We start from the raw sequence: 18,838 nt of genomic DNA on the forward strand, positions 1-18,838 counted from the left end.
GAATATAAGAAGTTTCTTCTTCAAAATATACCCTGGGATGGATAGAAGTTCTACAAGCTAAGAAGTGGTCCCCTGTTAAAACCGTAGGACTAGGGCCAAGTCTGAATAACCACCAGATGAAAGGAAAATCTACCAATATTTATTTGTCATTTACAACTTACCTGAAACAGTATCTGCCCAACCTATTCACATTGAGAGCAATTTTGAGGAAGTTGCTTGAGATCAATAAAATATGGGGGACATGGGGAAGGCATGAAGAGCCACAGAGGACAGCAGGATTGTGAAAGATGACTTTGGAAGATTTGGATAACAATGTCACATACTCGAAAGTTATGTAGAATTGGCCCAAGGTACTCTGATAATTTGTTTCAACTGAATTTTGAGCAGTGATTAAATAAGAACCTGTAAATTCTATCAAATGCAGAGGCCTAAATTAAAATTGTTTTATTTGTCTTGTAACATTGCCAACAATTTTTATAGATCATTCTAATGAATACTTTTAAGAATAACAAATGTACTTTTGTAAACATAACCTTGGATTTTACGCAAATTAAAGACTGAAAAATAACCATGTTTGCACTTAAAAGATTGGAGAATATTTTTTGAAGTAAACGAGTAATACCAATGCCGATCAAAAGAAAATTTAGCTTTTTGTTTGGGTATGCTAAATTGGAATTAAATTAGGATATGTGTATGGCTTTTCAAACTTAAACTAGAGGAATGTGAATTGGAGTTTCATATTATGGTATTTTCAAAAATTGGCTATATTTTCTCATTGACTCCTCTAATCCTTTTTTTTTAACTTTTAGTAAACAAAATATTTTTGTACCACTGACCCATATTTTCAAAATTATGTCAAAAATAACTCAAGAAAAAAATTAACAAACATTTTAGCTTCCATTCTATTAAATGTAAGTTACAAAGCACTTGTTTTGTTATTTTACAATTTCAATTAATTCCCTTTAATAGCATTCACCAGTCATACAATTCTTTTATCAAGCATCCATTAAATGCCAGTTTCTGGTTTTAGTGCTAAGGTTTGCAAAGATCAATAACCTGCCTACAGGAAGTATACATGCTAGCTAGTTAGAAAAGACAGTAAATAAATACAATACAATGAAATAAGTATTCTAGGTCACTTCTTCTAGCCAAATTTCTCAAACAACTTCTCCACGTTAGCTGTCTCCATTTTCACTACCTCATTCTTCACTCTATTCCACTTGGCAGAGCCATCACTCTACTGAAAAGAATAAAGGATCCCCCTATGATCATTAATGAGGTCACTAAATCCAGTGCAAAAATCTGTATGATTATCTTACTAAGCCTCAGTAACATTCAAAACTGTTGCTAATCCATCCTTTTGAATTTTTTTCTCACTGTTTCTGTTCTTCTTGTTTCTGATCGCTACTCTTGCCATTTGGGGTCATCCTCTTTGACTCAATTAATTGTTAAAGTTATTAAAAATTTAGCCGTAATTCTGTTTTGCCTTGCTCTCCTCTCCTACTAAGACCTTAGTTAGAGTGTGCATGCTAGAGTTCCAAATGTACTTCTCCAGTTAGCTATTACTTTTGAGCTACGAAGTCATTTATGCAACAATCCTCTCAACTCCCCTCTTAAATGTTCAAAGGAATATCAAAGTCAACTTGACTAAATCCAAATTCATTACTGCTCCCCTCCAACCCACCCTCCTTTGCCTAGTTACCCCCTTGTTACCTCCAATTCCAGTTCAAAAGTCACTTCCTCAGGGTACTCCACATAGCAGGAACCAAGGATGTTTTGTTCATTGTTGTATGGTGCTTTGCACAATGCCCATTACATAATAAGGAGTCCATACACACTTGATCTGAATGAATGAACAAACAATCTATAGAAGTACAGAGGAACAGGTCATTAATTTTGTCCAGAACTCTCAGTTTAATGAAGGAGTTGACTCTTAAAGAATGAATAGGATTTTGTCAATAAAAAGGATGGCAGAAGAGGCAACAGATGCAAAACAATGGAGGGATGAAATAATTCAGGGGAATGAAACAAGAACTGCAGAGCAAAGGTCATGGTGCAGCAGGGACTGGAAGTTAGGAGGCAGGATAAGGGCAGTGATAAGAATAGAAACGAAGGATTGGGAAAAGAGCTGAAAAATCAGATTTTGACCAGAATTTGAGGAATCTGAACTTTATCCTACAGGCAATGAGAAGCCACTAGATGTGAAAGTTAAGGAAGAGAGATGATCTGTGTTTTAGAAAGTATACTACATTGGTTATTGAGCTATTGATTCTCATTTTGAATCCATACTTCTGTACCCTGTTCTGGTATGCTGACACAGAGATGCTGCAAATCTTCTTTTACCAGCTGTTTCTTTGTTAGATTCTTCCAGTAGAGGATTATAAAGGGAAACTGGAAGAATGGAAGAAAGGAAAAAAGACTCCCTTTTTCCTGTTTGCTTTGTATTTTTGTCAATATCCTCTTACCACGGCAGCAGAACTTTTTTTGGCTTTCCCATAACTGGCCTCATCTGGCCCCCTTGGAGGTACCAGTAGCATGCAGGCAGTGCCCCTTCTTCCAAGTCTGAGTCCTGCTTCGTGGGGGTCTTTATTTTAATCTTCTTTCTGAAAACCCCAGCCTTCTGCTTCTGTTCCCTGCACTGTATAGGTGGTAGAAGCTTCTACAGTGATTCCTTTTATTTTTTAACTCCTCTAACAACTGATAATCAATACAGTATCAATTCTCTATATTGAAAAACTCAGTTTGGCTTCTGCTGCTCTGACTGGCCCCTGACTGACATAACCACTTTACTGTGGATTAGAAAATGGAGTGGGAAGAACTAGAATTAGGAGACCAGTTAAAAAGCTGTTTCAATATTCTAGCCAAGAGATAAAGTCAGTGACTATCCGAGTGAAGATTGATTAAATGATAAAAATAATAATATCTAATATTTCTGTAGCACTTAACATATACAGGTACTGTTCTAAGTTTCATAATCCCCATGACAGAGGTACTATACTTATTTCCATTTTATAGACCAGAACTCTGAGACCCAGGAAGTTTTCAAGTAATGAGCCCCAGGTCACACAGATAGTAGTGCAGGAGACAGAATTTAAACCTCAGTCTTTTGGTTCTAAAGAACTTCCTTTTAACAACAAAAAAGGGTTGAATTCTTGAGGTACTTCTGAGAAAGAAGCAACAATATTTGGATGCTAATTCAACAGAAAGGATCATGGAGAGGGAGAAGTCAGAAAATCTTACAGACTCTTAATTTTGGCTGAGTAGATTATGAAGCCTTTAACTGCAATGGAAAACAAAAGATCAGTTTGGGGTTCCTGATAGGAATAACTAATTAATTCAGTTTTGAATATTTTGAATTAAAGATGCTTATAAGAGTGATGTCAGCTGAAAGTTAAATTTGAATCAGGTCCTTTAAAAAAGTTGACACTGGAGATAAAGATTTCAGAGCCCTGAGAATAAAGAGGTTACATGAAGCCATGAAGGCAGATGGTAATGCCTGCCCTGAAAGGGAAGCTAGGGAAAGAGAGTGAGCTGAGTTTTCAGGCTGTTAAATATAAATCTTTCTGGTCCTTTTTTCTACATAAAGAATAGCAAACAGTCTTCAGAAGAAATACATATTAAACAACAAAATGGAGACATGAGGGATGAAAGGAGATGTATGTGGCATGACACACAAGAAAAGTATGAAACTATTCAACTGTTTTTTTTTTTTCTTCTTCTTCTTCTTTGGAGGAAACAAAAAGAAAAGGAAAAAGGAAATAAAGATAGTTTAAAATGAAATGCTTTAGTTCCTAACTGAAATGCAGGATCCCCAAGATTGATTATACTCCTTAGAACGCTTTGGCCGCAGAGACTGGGATGACATCAGCAAACCAATCCCTAGCTGAGGAGAATGAGTCATATTTTCGTCTGTTTTCACTTGATTAAAATATTTTACATTGGTTGAGCTTGAAAAAAAAAAAAAAAGGACAGAGGAAGCCATTGAAAGTGGAAAACTGAAAATCCAAATATGGTGAATTTCTGACTCACCAGAATTGCAGCATCATAGAAACTAATAACTTTGATTTAAAGAGACATTCACAAAACAAAAACCAAAAACTTTTATTCAATAAATAATTCCCCAAATTCCATCACAGTGCTTTAGGGTTTTCTTTAATGTTTAACTTAATACCAATGGAGAAAACACTAAAAGAAGGTGATCTATAACGTTTTTCAAAGTATGAAGTTAAAATCTTTTCAGCTGTATTTAAGCATCATCTGGTCTTTATAACTCATTTTGTCCAGATTGTATAAACTGCTGGTTTTGATGGCTCAAATGTATCTAAATATTTGCTTCTCTGGAACAGAGGAGGCAGGAAAAGCAGAGTGAAGGGGTGGGACCAAAGGTTTGCTTCTTTATGGGGATCTATGCCAAGTAATCTGCAAACAATCCACTTCCTGGCCAATGACTGCTATCTGATTTCCCCAGGATTTTTTTTTAAACTGTAGCTGCTAATACTGACCTTTATCTCCATTAGCAATTAGAGACGTATAACTAAGCAGACTTCACTTGGAAAAGAAATCTATTACTGCAGACTTCAAGCAGTTATTTTTCTAAGTATGTGAATTATTGTGAGGCTCAAATCATACAAGCGAAAGACGTGGGTAAATTGCGAAGCCCTATATAAACTTCAGTTATGATTTGTTTAACAGGCCTGAGCATATAGAGATCATCTAAAATGGGAGTAACACTGTTTGGTATCATTTCAAATTAAGAAATCCTGATGCTTTCCAAAATTTCATTGTTCTTTATCCTATAATGACATTCATTAAATATTGTTCATGAGTAAAACTTACCAAACTCTCCAACAACCAGTAGGTGGGTCTCTCTAAATATAATCAAAACATATATTTTAAAAACTTAAAAAATTTTCTCACCTTAAGTTTAAAACTATATTGTGCCAAAAAATTAGATGATAAGTACTGCACTGTTAAAAGTCATTATCGCTATTATTATAGAAAGTGTAGACCAAGAGTTAAAGTTTATATATTAAGAATAGTTCTTATATATCAATGAGAATAAGGCAAAGACTCCAGGAGAAAAATGGGCAAAACTACAGACAGCCCATATATTTAAAAAATATAAATGGCCACAAATAAATAGATAAGAAAATAAAAAAATCAAGTAACAAAAACTAAAAAACAATGAAGTAATATTTCTTACATTTCAGATTAACAAAGATTAAAAATGAAAATACTCAGGGGGGAGCCTGGGAAGATGACAGATACAGTGACTGCACAGTTTTTGGCTCTAGCAGAAACCCTACATTAAAAGAGCAGCAAGAAAGTAAAACTAAAAACCCATGGACAACATTTTTAACAAAACTTGATGGCAATATATAAATGTGTGGGTACAAACCACCAATAGCCTCGAGCCTCCATGATTTGCGAAGCTGTGCAAAACAAAGCGAGGAAAGTGCATTTGATGGACTTGAGAAATGACAGGACAACCCCAAAATAGCTGCCAGCATGTATTCACTTAAAAATCCCATAGACCACTTTGAGATCAAAGGCTTAGAGGAGGAGGTGGCACATTGGGGGGATTATTTTATCACTTACATTGTTTAGAATCACCAGTGCAGGCTGATAATACAAAGCAGATCAACCTTCAGTAGTTCATCTGTATTTTACCTCTACATAGGCAATGTGGCCTCCTTCCTGCCTGTACCTAAGGCAAACTGCTTCCACTGCCACCTCTATACCTTGAGATGCTACTGAGCTTACTGGAACTAGGAGGCATTTTGTCAAATACAATAGCAAATGAATGAAAAAGGCCCATGAAATGGGCTGGGGCAACCTGTCTCCTGTGAATTCTTAAAACTTGGCTGGGCGCGGTGGCTCACGCCTGTAATTGCAGCACTTTAGGAGGCAGAGGTGGGCTGATCACCTGAGGTCAGGAGTTCAAGACCAGCCTGGTCAACATGGTGAAACCCAGTCTCTATTAAAAATACAAAAAATTAGCTGGGCATGGTGGTGGGCGCCTATAATCCCAGCTAATATTGCTTGAACCCAGGAGGTGGAGGTTGCAGTGAGCCAAGATCATGCCACTTCACTCCAGCCTGGGCAATAGAGCAAGACTCTGTCTCAAAAAAAAAAAAAGTATCTGCCAGGTGTCTCCTCCAGAACAGGCCCCCACACTGAGATGACACTGATAGGAGTGAAAGAAAAATTGAATGGTAGATGGGCAATAGAGACAAAGGAAAGACAAGACCGAGATAAATTGGGGTGGCAAGAGGAGGGGGAAACAAGAGAATCAGAAACTCTCAAAAAGTAAGCTGCTATAATTTTTAACAGTATAAATATAGTGTTAAATATATATATACACACACACACATATATATATGTATTTTTGGAGATGGAGTTTCACTGCTGTTGCTCAGGCTGGAGTGTGACAGCACGATCTGAGCTCAATGTAACCTCTGCCTCCTGGGTTCAAGCAATTCTCCTGCCTTAGTCTCTCAAGTAACAGGGACTACAGGCGCACGCCACCACGACTGGCTAATGTTTTGTATTTTTAGTAGAGACGGGGTTTCACCATGTTGGTCAGGCCGGTCTCGAACTCCTGATCTCAGATGATTCATCCGCCTCAGCCTCCCAAAGTGCAGGGATTACAGGCATGAGCCACCGCGCCCTGCCTTAACACTATATTTTTAAAAATCTTAAAGGGGGGAGTTGTATAAAGTTAGAAAAATCATCTGAACCAAGCCTCTTTCTAAAATTTCAGAAAAAACAAATTAACTTTAAAAAATGACCAAGAGAAAAGTATCAAGATTAAATGCTATAAAAAGTTACTATAAGAAAAGGAGAATACAGAAAAGAATAATATTCCTACAAACACTGAAAGTGTGCCAAAACACATCATAAAAACAGAGACAGCCAGACATTACGTGCTTCTTGAAGAAAGAACACATCAGCTATGATCTTGCCATATGATTGAATTTAACTCTGATCAAGTCTCTAGATCCAGCTGTCAATATGCAGGAAATATAGAGGGAAGAGGAACTGCACCATGACTATGCAAGCAGCAAAATCCAGGCTGTAGGAAACTACGGGCTATGGCCTGGGTTCCTCAAATTAACAGAAAGGGAGGAGGACTGGAGAGAGAATTTATAGATTAAAAGACTTAAGAGACATATCATGCTAAAATCATGAGCAAGAGTGAACCCCAATGCCTATAAATACATAGTTGGTGACGAAACCACAGAGAAATGCAAGAAAGGGATTGACACAAAAGTAAGGAGAGTCCCTGGATATTTTTCACAGTTCCTCTGCAGGAAAGTAGAGAGGGGTTGTGATCAGGATGGAACACACAGAAAGGCTTCTGGGTAGCTGGAAATGTATGTCTTGATCTGGGTATAGTGACAAAGCTATTTGCCTTATTATATTTCATATACACATATACATATATATGCATGTGTGTTTTTGTATCTGGATTATATTATACAATGAAAAATGTTTTTAATGGTAGTACCTAGTGTAAACTAAGATGTGGGGTAAAAGACACATCTACTTCTACACTTCTATAATTATTTGTGTAAATAAATTTTTAAAAATATGTAAAATGGCATATTAAACATAATCAAAAGCCTTAAAAATATAGATAAGCTTATACTCATCTATTCAGCAATTCCATTTCTAAGAATTTATGCCTAAAAATATGAATGCCTGAACAAAGACATATTATTCACAGCCTTATTCTTTATGTCCAGGAAAGTAGAAATACCTTAATGTTCAACAATAGCAGCTTGATTAAATAAATTATAAATCCTATATAGATAATAAATTAATATAATGAAACTAATAGAGATGCCTAATTAGTGACATGGAAAGCATTCATGTCATGTTAGACACAACATACTATATAAAAATAATACATATATGCTTATATTTGTGTGCATAATTTTCCCTATATACACACATATATATAGGGAAAATTCCAAGAAGAAATGATGAAAAATCTTCATAGAGCTTATTTCTGGGAAGTGACATTACAGAGTAATTTATTAAAATTTCTCTATCTTTATTTTTTAATATTTATTTTAAAAAGTGTGGATTACCTGTGTAATTTGCGAAAGGCAGTTAAAAGTGATTTCTTCCTTTCTGATGAAAAAGGGAGAGCAGTAGAGGCCAGGTAAGGCAGGGCAGACAAGACAAAAGAGTTCATGGCAAACTTGTAGCTTGACTAACCAACCAATGTGACTAATTCTCAGTAGTAAATGGGTAGTTTCTTGGGGTAATCTGAAATTCCGCGAAAGGTACTTGTTTTCTTCTATATGCATAATATAAAGAACTCCTTTAGATAAATTTTGTACTTGAAATCTGTATCCAACTGCACCTATTATTATCAGCTTTTGCCAGGACCTGATCTAGATATATTTTCCTATGTAATTTTATTATAATCCTCAGGAATTTCCTGTGAGTTAAGTGGTACTATCTTCAGTTTAAAATTGTGATAACTCAGGCTCAGAAAAATTAATGGAATTTCTTATTGACACACAGGTCAGTAGTAGTAAATAGCAGATCTAGCAACTGAACCTAGGTCTTCTGATTCATTCTCTGTTGAGTACTTCAAGCTACAGTGGAAACAAATCTATAAATAGTTATACATAATAAAAGAAGAGCTAGATCTCGTAGGGTTATCTAATCATCCCTGTTTACCTGTGACTGTCCCAGTTTAAAAACTGACAAAGCCATATACTAGGTACACCCTCAGTCCCAAGGAAACTGGGATGGTTAGTCACTCTAAGAACATGGCTGTCTGAAACAGCAGCCACTAAGCAGAAGCGTCTATTAAGCACTTGAAAAGTGGCTAGTCTGGATGTATTCTGCATGCTGTAAGAGTAACATATGCATCAGATTTCTCCAAAATGTAGCATAAAAAATAAAATATAAAATATCTCATTAATAATTTTTATGTTGATTACATGTTGAAATAAGAATACTTTGATATATTGGATTAAATAAAACATTAATTAAAATTATTTACACCTGTTTCTTTTTACTTTTTTTAATGTGGCCACCAGAAAACTTTAAATTATATGTGTGGCTTGCATTTGATATCTCACATTACATATCTTTTCGGCGGTGCTATTCTGAGAAAACAAAAAAAAAAATATATATATATATATATAGACATATATAGTGTTAAATTCATATCTATTTAAAACATTTTTGAAAGACTCTTAACATTTAGTTTTCAAACTTTCAGTCTTCTAAAAGTAGTTTCCCTGTCCAGAATTGATCAAAATTCAATTCTACCTTTCACCTATTCTAAATAAAAAAACTAGCTAAAGTAATAGCTAATGACATAGAACTGTAAGGGAATTCCCACCTCTTCCAAAGTAGGAAAGCTCCCAAAATTCAAATGCTTCTTCCCTGTAACTAGCACAGCAAAAATGGTTACAGGTGCAGATTTTTCTTCTTTTCACCTCTCCTCGTTTACCTTGTGTGGCTCAATTACTAAGCTAGTCACCTCGGTATCAATAAATTAAACATGCTATTGGGCTTTGAGAGTAACTCATTCCTCCTATAAAATATAGAATAGTGGTTTCACTTATGTGTGAGCCCTGTAACAAACACTTCTTTGGTCACATTTTTAGCAAGTTAAGAAAGCAAGTCAAATTAATTGTAATAATATCAATGTAATTTGCAAAATGAAAATAATCATTTTTCTTCTCATGATTGGTACTATGCAATGACAGCTATGTGGAATGATTTGAGGGATAACAGTAATGTCCCAAAGGTTCTATTGCCTCCAAATACCTCCCACTTTAGCCTGGAAATTCCATATTAAGATTCATCCCTTTGAGTCAAGCCACTAATCTCTACTGGCTGCTGTTAGATTTATTCAACAACTCACTAACTCATTCATTCAATATTCTTTTCTCTAAGAGCTAGGTGATACAAATTCAAAGGATGAAAAATCGAGATGCCTGCTGCCTTGGGATTTCAAAATCTAGTATGTAAATTAAAAATATTACAATTCAATTGACATTACAATCAAGGTTATATCTGTCGCTAGGGTGAATTAACCAAATTAAATAGCAGTCACATTGAAAGACAGATAGTAGGATTCAAAAAAAAGTAATATAGTCTTAAGGTTAGGATCACAAGTTCAGGAGTCAAGCAAATCACAATTCTAATTCTGAACATTGCTACTTATGAGATGTGTGAACTTGGGTAAATTATCTAGGCTTTCTCAGTCTCCATTTCTTCAAAAAGGAAAAGTAGTAACTAAGTAAGTTTAATAACACCCTGAGCCCTCAACATTGTCTTTGGACACATTGTGTATACTCAATAATGTATGATTTTTATTATTAATGGGTCTAATGAAACCTAAATTTACTGGAGGGGAAAGGCATGGGAAGACCCATGGATACTTCACTGAGCAGTGAGGGCCAACATGATGAAATTGCAAAATTAGGTGAAGGTAACTCTCAAAAAAGGATAAAAAAGAGAGAGAGGAGGAAAGTGACAACAAGCATCGATATGACGATGTTGCATTCTGTCTGCCTGATTTGATAAAATAATTCTCAAAACAAAAATTAATACTCAGCTTCATTATTTAAGAATGAAGATTCATTAGTTACAGATAATGAAACAGTTCCGTGCAGTTTTTGCATTTATTCACTTTCTGAAGTAAGAAAGGCATCAGCATCTTGTTATCATAGAAAGATGCCAGGACTAGATATCATAAATTCCTTTAAAAGGACTGTAATCAGTGTAAAAGCAGAGTGGATTTGCCCTTCTGAGCTCTGGGATATGCCGTAGCAATGTGTGCACATAATCATATTTTTAATAAAAGTATAAAAAGAAGACATTTTAACTGTAATAAATTAAGGCCACTCTGGCTTCCTTTTTGTCATTCTTTCCTTTGTGGTCCAGTACTGTTGGAGTGGCCACAGGCATTTTGGGGAGCCAACTAAGAAGCTGAACGGGGGAAACACTTACTTTTGATTTAGTGAGATTTGTGTGTGTGTGTGTGTGTGTGTGGTTCACAGTCCATTACACACATACGTTATGGCTAACAATCCTAGTGTGGGAATGGCTTCCAGAAATGCTCCTACCCATTTTACTGACTGCAGCAGCACTGTAACATAAAAACTCAGGGCTAAGCTTGATAAGAAAGTCTAGTAGAGGCACAGCTTCCAAAAGGGAATTGCAATGTCATTAGTGTAGCTGGGGCATCTCCACGGGTGGTCCAGACAGGCCTGGTACGTTTAGAAGCTTGCATATCCTGTTCTCTCCCTAGCCTTTTCCTGAGTAGCTTGTCACACACCCAGTGAGGAAGGGACTGTGATGATGAAGCTCAGAGCACATTTTAGGTGTCCCGCAGAGTTCATGGAATCACATTCAGCATTAATATTTCACAGGCAGATTTTCTGGCAGATTTCCTTCAACAAAGAGCTGTTATTCTCAGGAATTTGGAATCATGGTCTTTTCATCCATGAAACAGCATCCATGTGGTCATGTGCAGAAGTGGTTTTCCTTGTGCTCACTCCACCTTTGCTGTGACCATTTCTGAGGTTTGCTCAGTGGTTCCTTTCTGTGATAGTCACAGATTCTAAGAACGTTATGCTAACAGATACACTGAGGTGTTTGATGAGACTTTCTAACTAATAATAACAGATATAAGTTACTGTTATAGGTTTTCATAATGGGTTGAATACTTTCTCCCTCAAATTCACGTTCCCTGGAAACCTCAGAATGTGACCTTATTTAGAAATAGGGCCTTTGCAAATGTAGCTAGTTAAGACCATACTGGACTAAAGTAGACACTACATCTAATGACTGGTTCCTTTATAGGAAGAGGAGTGAACATAGAGAGGAGAAGACCATATGACAACACAGCACAGATTAGAGGGATTGTGTACAAACCAGGAAACACAAACGGTTACTAGGAGCCACCAGGAGCTAAGAAGAGGCAAGGAACGATTTTCCTCCAAAGCCTGCAGATGGAGCATGGCCCTGCCAACACCTTGATATCAAATTTCTAGAATCCAGAACTGTGAGGGAATAAATTTCTGTTGTTTTAAGCCATAAAAAAGGAAGAAACACCCAGCACCCAGGGCTAGAATTTATATATTAATATGAACATGTCTTATGGTATTTTGCAATGAAAATATGCTGGTAGTAGAGGAAAGGTAAGGTTTAAAATGTATAAAACCAGCAACGAGTGTGTGGAAAATTCTTCCAGTCATCAGCTGTGTACAATTGAATTGGAACATTAGGTTCTCATTGACGCCTCGTCAAAATGGAAGTTCTCTACAGTCAACAGTATGCTTGATATTTCAGTGTTCACAATGATAAATGCACTAGATAGTCTTTTTGCTTTTTTGGTGGAAAGCAAAAAAAAAAAAAAAAAAAAATGAACTTCTCAGACACCTCTATTTGAAGGATGAAAACAGTAGTAAAAACCGGAAGTTACTTCAGTGCGCAGAAATGCTTGTTTTACGCATTTTAATATATTAGTTCATATTTTACTGTATCTGATTTACCTTACCCTGGCAAAGCCTGGTACTTTCAGAGCAAACAATCCACAAAATTGCCACTGATGCAGCAAAAAAATTGCTTGAAAAAGCTAGTGTTCCAATAACAAAGCTAGTGCACACACATGTATCAGTCAACATACAATACAAAATAGCAGCCATTTAAAAATGCATTTAAATTGCTCTTGGTTATGCCTTAATTTTAGGTTAATTTTTTGTATTTCTCACAATTATTGATTATACCAAAATTCGTATGCAACAGGAAGTGTTCTAGTAGGAGCCAAAAACATTAACATAAAAAAGACTGGTTAACACTCCAGTCAAAAAACTCTTCCATATTTGTATTTGTCAGGTTTTTACATTCAAATTTATTATTTCTTTTTTCATTCTAAATAAATATTCACTCTCATACCAAATTTATATTTGTAATTTTGTAGTTCTTTCCTTATAGAGAGTTTCTCAAATTGAATACATTTCAGGCCCCACAAAAATCTGGAACTACCTTTATGTAAGGGTGAAAACTGAATGGATTAATATCATCACATTCATGATGACTTAGGCAAGAAGGTGGAGATTACACTATAAAACACTTGGAAATAACTTAGGTAAAATAGAATTATAGATCCCAGAGTTTCTCCTATCATGATATTTAGAACACTGAATGAATGGGAAAAGTATATAGTTTAAACTTTTTATTATAAAGTCTTTGAGATTTAGAAAAGTAAGCAACTTGCTTGAGTTAGTGAAATAAGCTGTGTACTAGGTTTGAACTACAGTGTAAGCCTGACATAAACCCTGGCCTAGCATCTGGGAGCTATGGAGCCAGGGTCAGCTTCATGGATACGTGACCTGTGCAGATGGAGTGCCCCCACCCCCACTCTTAGAAGTGTTCTTTGCTGAGTTTAATACCATACTGTCATCGTGAAATTCTTAATAATTTTTGAACAAAGGGGTCCACATTTTCATCGTGCACTGAGCCATAAAATTATGTAGCAGTTCTGTGTAGAGCACAAATGGCCTATTACAATGTCCCACGATGGGTCAAAATGCAGGCCTTTATGCCCACCTGGCTGTCACTAGCTGCAGCTGCCACAAGAAGGACATGACGTCAGGTGAAGAGACACTTTGCAGCTGAGGCCCACCTTGAAGGGGCTGACACCTGGACAACAAGACTTTTCTTAAAGCAAGATCCAGGTAGTATATTGCTGTGTCCAACACAGTCATAACACCCATTTACTCTATGTGTGTTAACATCTTATCAGAAAACTAAAAATAATTTTCATTGCCCAATTTTCCCCTTCTTCATTATAAGTGTGTGAAGTTTACCAGAAAGTCTGTCATTTTCCAAAGTCAATGTCTTAGTGAGAAAATTCTTTAGAGAATTGAAATTAGTAGAAAACTGTTTCTTCAGAATTATTTTAATTGTATTTTACAGTTACAGCTCTAATAAGCTCGGTGTATTAAAAAAAAAAAAAAAAAGAGTGGCCGGGTGCGGTGGCTCACACTTGTAATCCTAGCACTTTGGGAGGCCAAGGCAGGCGGATCACGAGGTCAGGAGATCGAGACCACGGTGAAACCCCGTCTCTACTAAAAATACAAAAAATTAGCTGGATGTGGTGGCGGGCGCCTGTAGTCCCAGCTACTCGGAGAGGCTGAGGCAGGGGAATGGAGTGAACCTGGGAGGCGGAGCTTGCAGTGAGCCGAGATTGTGTCACTGCACTCCAGCCTGGACGACAGAGCGAGACTCTGTCTCAAAAAAAAAAAAAAAAAACGGTAAGTGCAAATGTTCTTCCATGGTTTGAACATGCCAATCACTTCCACATTAGCCAATATAAAAAGAAAATTTTTAGTCTCTGATTTTTTTAAATCAAATATCACTTAGATATACATTCCAAATAGACTATTTCAGGTAAATATGTGTTTTAGAAAAATCTTGAATTTAGAGGAATCTGGAAAAACATCAACATCTGTAACCTTGGTTATAAATTAGAAAATAAATCACCAGCAGTTACAATACTTAAAATTAAAAGCCCAAAACAATATTTTAGCATCTCAGTATCATTTCTTATGTACTGTGGTCTGTGGCAAGATCATGAGCATGAGGCCCATCACCTAGGCCTCCCGATCACTCATACCCTGATCATTTTTTATAGCACTAATTACCTTCTAATTTATTCTCATTTTTTAGTTTCAGTGCTTATCTCTTCCCTCTATAATATAAGCTCTCTGAGCTCAGGGTTTTTTATCAGTTTTGTTCACTGTCATATCTCCAGGGCAAAGAGGAGTGGCTGGCCCATAATAGGTGTTCAAATATCAGTTAATGAATGAACGAATAAGTAAATCCATAGAAGGCTATTAAAAATCTTTCTAGAATTGCAACTAAAAATACTATCTGTAAATTCACATTTTCACAATTCACAAAAGTGGAGAGCTGTTATACTGGATCTCAACAGAAATCGAAATCAAAATGATAAGACAATATTCATACTCTTAAACACTCTGAGTTAGAAAAAATAATTACAGCATAAACCAGTTTGAAGTTCAGCTTGTGTTCATGGATGATTATATCTACTCAGAATTTTGCTTTTGTTGCAGTCTAATGGGTATCTTAAATAGCTGAGGAAGGTATAGGAAAGTTATTCTAATTCTTTTTGGAAATGAATAAAGACCTAGAGAATTGTATCCTGTGCTGGTAATAAAGCTTGGTTTCTACCTTGCTGCTCAGGATATGATTAAGGTCTTATCATTCACTGATATATAGGAACATAAATCCTTGGGGAAGAGGGGTGGGATGTTAGAATGAAAGGCTAAAATAATAATAATCATCATGATGCTAACATTAACACTGAAAGCACATATTTGATGTGAAGTCTATCTTCAGACATTACAACCTCTTTATCATAAGATAAGAAATGTGACTGAGGTAAGCTTACATTTAGATAAAGGATTGAAGAAGGCACATGAAACTTAGACAGGAGTAGTTCTTGACCCTTGCAAAGAAAGATTTCTTATTCTAATAGATCATGTCCCTACGAAAAATTCATTCACATTTTTCATATACTTCTGTTCAATCTACCCCTCACAGGCAGCAAGGGTAGTCAATGGCAATGTTATAAAAGTTAGACTAAAATTTGACAAACTAATAATGCTGGAACCCCACTATAACTGCATTTCTACAGAATGGAGTTTTCTCTAATGTGGATCTATTCAAGATTTAAATATAAGGATATTTGTCTTCTGAAATATGAATGTGTACATGAGACAGTTGTACCACACCCTGAGTCCATTCTGAGTCACAGGCCTGAGGCCTCAAAAAAAAAATTATAGGGCATTACTAGAATTAAGCACTTAAAAAATGCATAACATTATTTTAGTTGATTCAGATAAGTCACTATCATTTTGTTGCTGTTTAACTTTTCTCTTATTCTCAAACAGATGCTAATTAGTAGGGTAAATTAGTCTAAATGTGCTTTTGAGTTTAAGCCAGATGTCCACAAATGTTAGTGTACATCAGAATCATCTGAGATGACTGATAAAAATGGAAATTCTTAGGCCCCTTCCTTAGAGATTCAGATTCAGTAGGATTGAGGGTGTGGTCCACATATTAATAAGTATTAGAGCACATATGTATGAATTTCAAGCGCTTGTTGGTGTTAGAAGTAGTTTTAGAAACAATACTATGTAGCACAGATAAGAAATATTTAATGAATAAATATGTTATCAAGTATGATTTTTATAATATATTCTCCAACCCTTGTACATCAATGAAAAGTATTTTCTATCTCCTGCCAGTGATATCCTCCTATCCAGGAAAGGTGCCAGTTCAGGTTTGTTCTACAGAATCAAAAGAAACAGCTGTGTACTAGTAAATGCCAGAATAGAAATGACCGGGTAATTTCCTTCTTAGGCTACCAAGCAGACTGATCTTCAGAGAAACTAGGCTGGGCACTTGAGAAAGCACTTAAGGGCTTGACTCCCGGCCATTGGACTTTGGCCAAGGCAAACCTGCCTGCTTTCCTCCTCAGAAGGGGCAGTTGTGTTTGTAGTTTAGGAAAGGAAATCACTAATGCCCAGTAGAAAGCCTCCCAGAATTCCAACAGTATAACTCTGTTACAGGCTGAATGCAGTATATCATCAAGCAATGAAAAATAGATCTCAAGACTAGAGTAAGCCAGCATTGGTCCTGAAAGCTACTTCACATGAGGCTAATCTAGTCTCTTATTGTGAGAAATTCTCATTCACCCAGTATGAGTGTTCCCAGGAGTATATTAGAATAATTCATGGATAATATTCAAGGCTATAAATGAATAAATACTAAATTTCAATTAAAAAGGTTAAATATCTGGGTTTTGTCTAAGTCAGTCCAGCTAAATATGTGCTCCCATATAAACTAGTTTTATAACAAAACATCTTATCTTATGTTCATTAGACAATAAATTTCTTCAAATGACTTACACAAAAAATCTCCACCAAAATAATTACTGAATGAAGCCATTATGGAGAAGCCAGTTTTTCAACCAAATTTAACATTTTTTTCCTCCTCCAGACTATCTCACTTACAAAAGTTAATGCAACAAAGCCATACACTGAACAGAATTCTATGCAAATAGCTAGCCTGGCCTACGCTTGCCTAATCCATATCCACTTCCTGTTTTTCCAAATTCAAATCATTCTCTTCATTCACTGAGTCTCTGTGAACACTAGACCAAGCTAGGCAGTTGGAAACTCAGAAATAAACCAAGAAGTCTAGAAAAAGCCAATGAACTTGTAGAGGAATATGTGTGTTCATGAAAAGACATGCACAAGAATATTTATAGCAGAACCACTCTTAATAGCCAAAAGCCAGCAACCACCCACATGTGTATCAACAACATCGTGGATAAATAAATTTGTGGTTATGATCATACAGCAATGAAAATGAATGATCTATAATTACACACAATTATGCAAAAATCTTTCAAACATGATGAGCAAAAGGAGCTACATTGTTATTCCATCCTGTATATTTCTATTTATATGAAGTAAACTTTGGTGCTACAATTCATAATAATGGTTAACTTGAGGGGAAGGGATAGATGGTACTGATTGAAGCTGGATACTAGCGGAGTATTCTAAGTTGCTCATAAGATTCTGTTTACTTACCTGTGCCCTAGCTATAAGGGTCTGTTCGCTCTAAGCAAATTTATTGTGTGGATTGTACACAAATTATACACGTACTTTTCTGTATGTACACTATACTTCAATAAAAAGTTCAGTTAAGAAAATTCTGTCACACTGTGATACTTCTAAGAAAAATTATATAAAATATATTAAATATGAAGATGAGAGATAACAACAGGGAAGGAGGGGTGGTGCCAAAGGAAGCTGAGAGAGAAGAAGAACAAGATGAAAGGATGCTTTCGTAAAAATAACTGCCTGTTTCTTGATGTGAAGAGGTAAACTGGGGATAAAATCTAAATTAAAAAAAAGTTTCTTCTCCAGTGAGCAAAATATATGTCAAAAATTAAACACAACCAGAAAAATAAATGACACTGAAGTCCCTGACTAATCATGTAAAAAATAAAGTTAGTTCCCCGTCTTACCCCAGGTAATTTCCCAGAAATAACTTACCGTTCCAATTTAGAGAGAGGTAAAATATAGAACAGGATATAATAAAATATGAAAGAGAAAATTATTTTTTAAAAACTAGAAAATATGGCTGGGCACGGTGACTCATGCCTGTAATCCCAGTACCTTGGGAGGCTGAGGCGGGCGGATTTCTGGAGGTCAGGAGTTCCAGACCAGCCTGACCAACATGGCAAAACCCTGTCTCTACTAAAAAATACAAAAATTAGCCAGGCGTGGTAGCACACACCTATAGTCACAGTTACTCGGGAGGCTGAGGCAGGAGAATCACTTGAACACAAAAGGTGGAGGTTGAAGTGAGCTGAGAACATGCCACCACTCCAGCCTGGGTGACAGAGTGAGACTCTGTCTCAAAAAAAAATTAATATTAAAAAAATAAAGACTAGAAAATACAATTCTGAAGCACGAATAGCAATTCTAAGCATGACATAAGTTTTTCAACTTGAAAAGTCAAAAATTTCTGTGCATCCAAAAACCATTAAGTGAAAGTAAGAACATATAAAAAAAAACTGGAGGAAATATTTGCAACTTATATGAAAGGCAGAGTCAATATACTTGATTTGCTAAGAATTCTTAAAAACCAATTAAAATCTTTTAACAGAGAAACAGACAAGAGACACAAGCAGGCACGTCACGAAAGAATACAAGTTAATAAAAAATAAATCAACTGCAAGGCATATCAAAAC

The 18,838-nt window shown here is 35.9% G+C and overlaps 1 protein-coding gene across 1 annotated transcript in view; it reads right to left on the reverse strand.

Annotated features, from left to right (window-relative positions):
• The window catches only part of COL5A2 (collagen type V alpha 2 chain), a 387,742-nt gene that overhangs the window by 179,180 nt on the left and 189,724 nt on the right, over positions 1-18,838 (reverse strand). The window lies entirely within an intron of this gene.

This window comes from Symphalangus syndactylus, chromosome 8 (genome assembly GCF_028878055.3).
Source record: "Symphalangus syndactylus isolate Jambi chromosome 8, NHGRI_mSymSyn1-v2.1_pri, whole genome shotgun sequence".
Classification (NCBI taxonomy): domain Eukaryota; kingdom Metazoa; phylum Chordata; class Mammalia; order Primates; family Hylobatidae; genus Symphalangus; species Symphalangus syndactylus.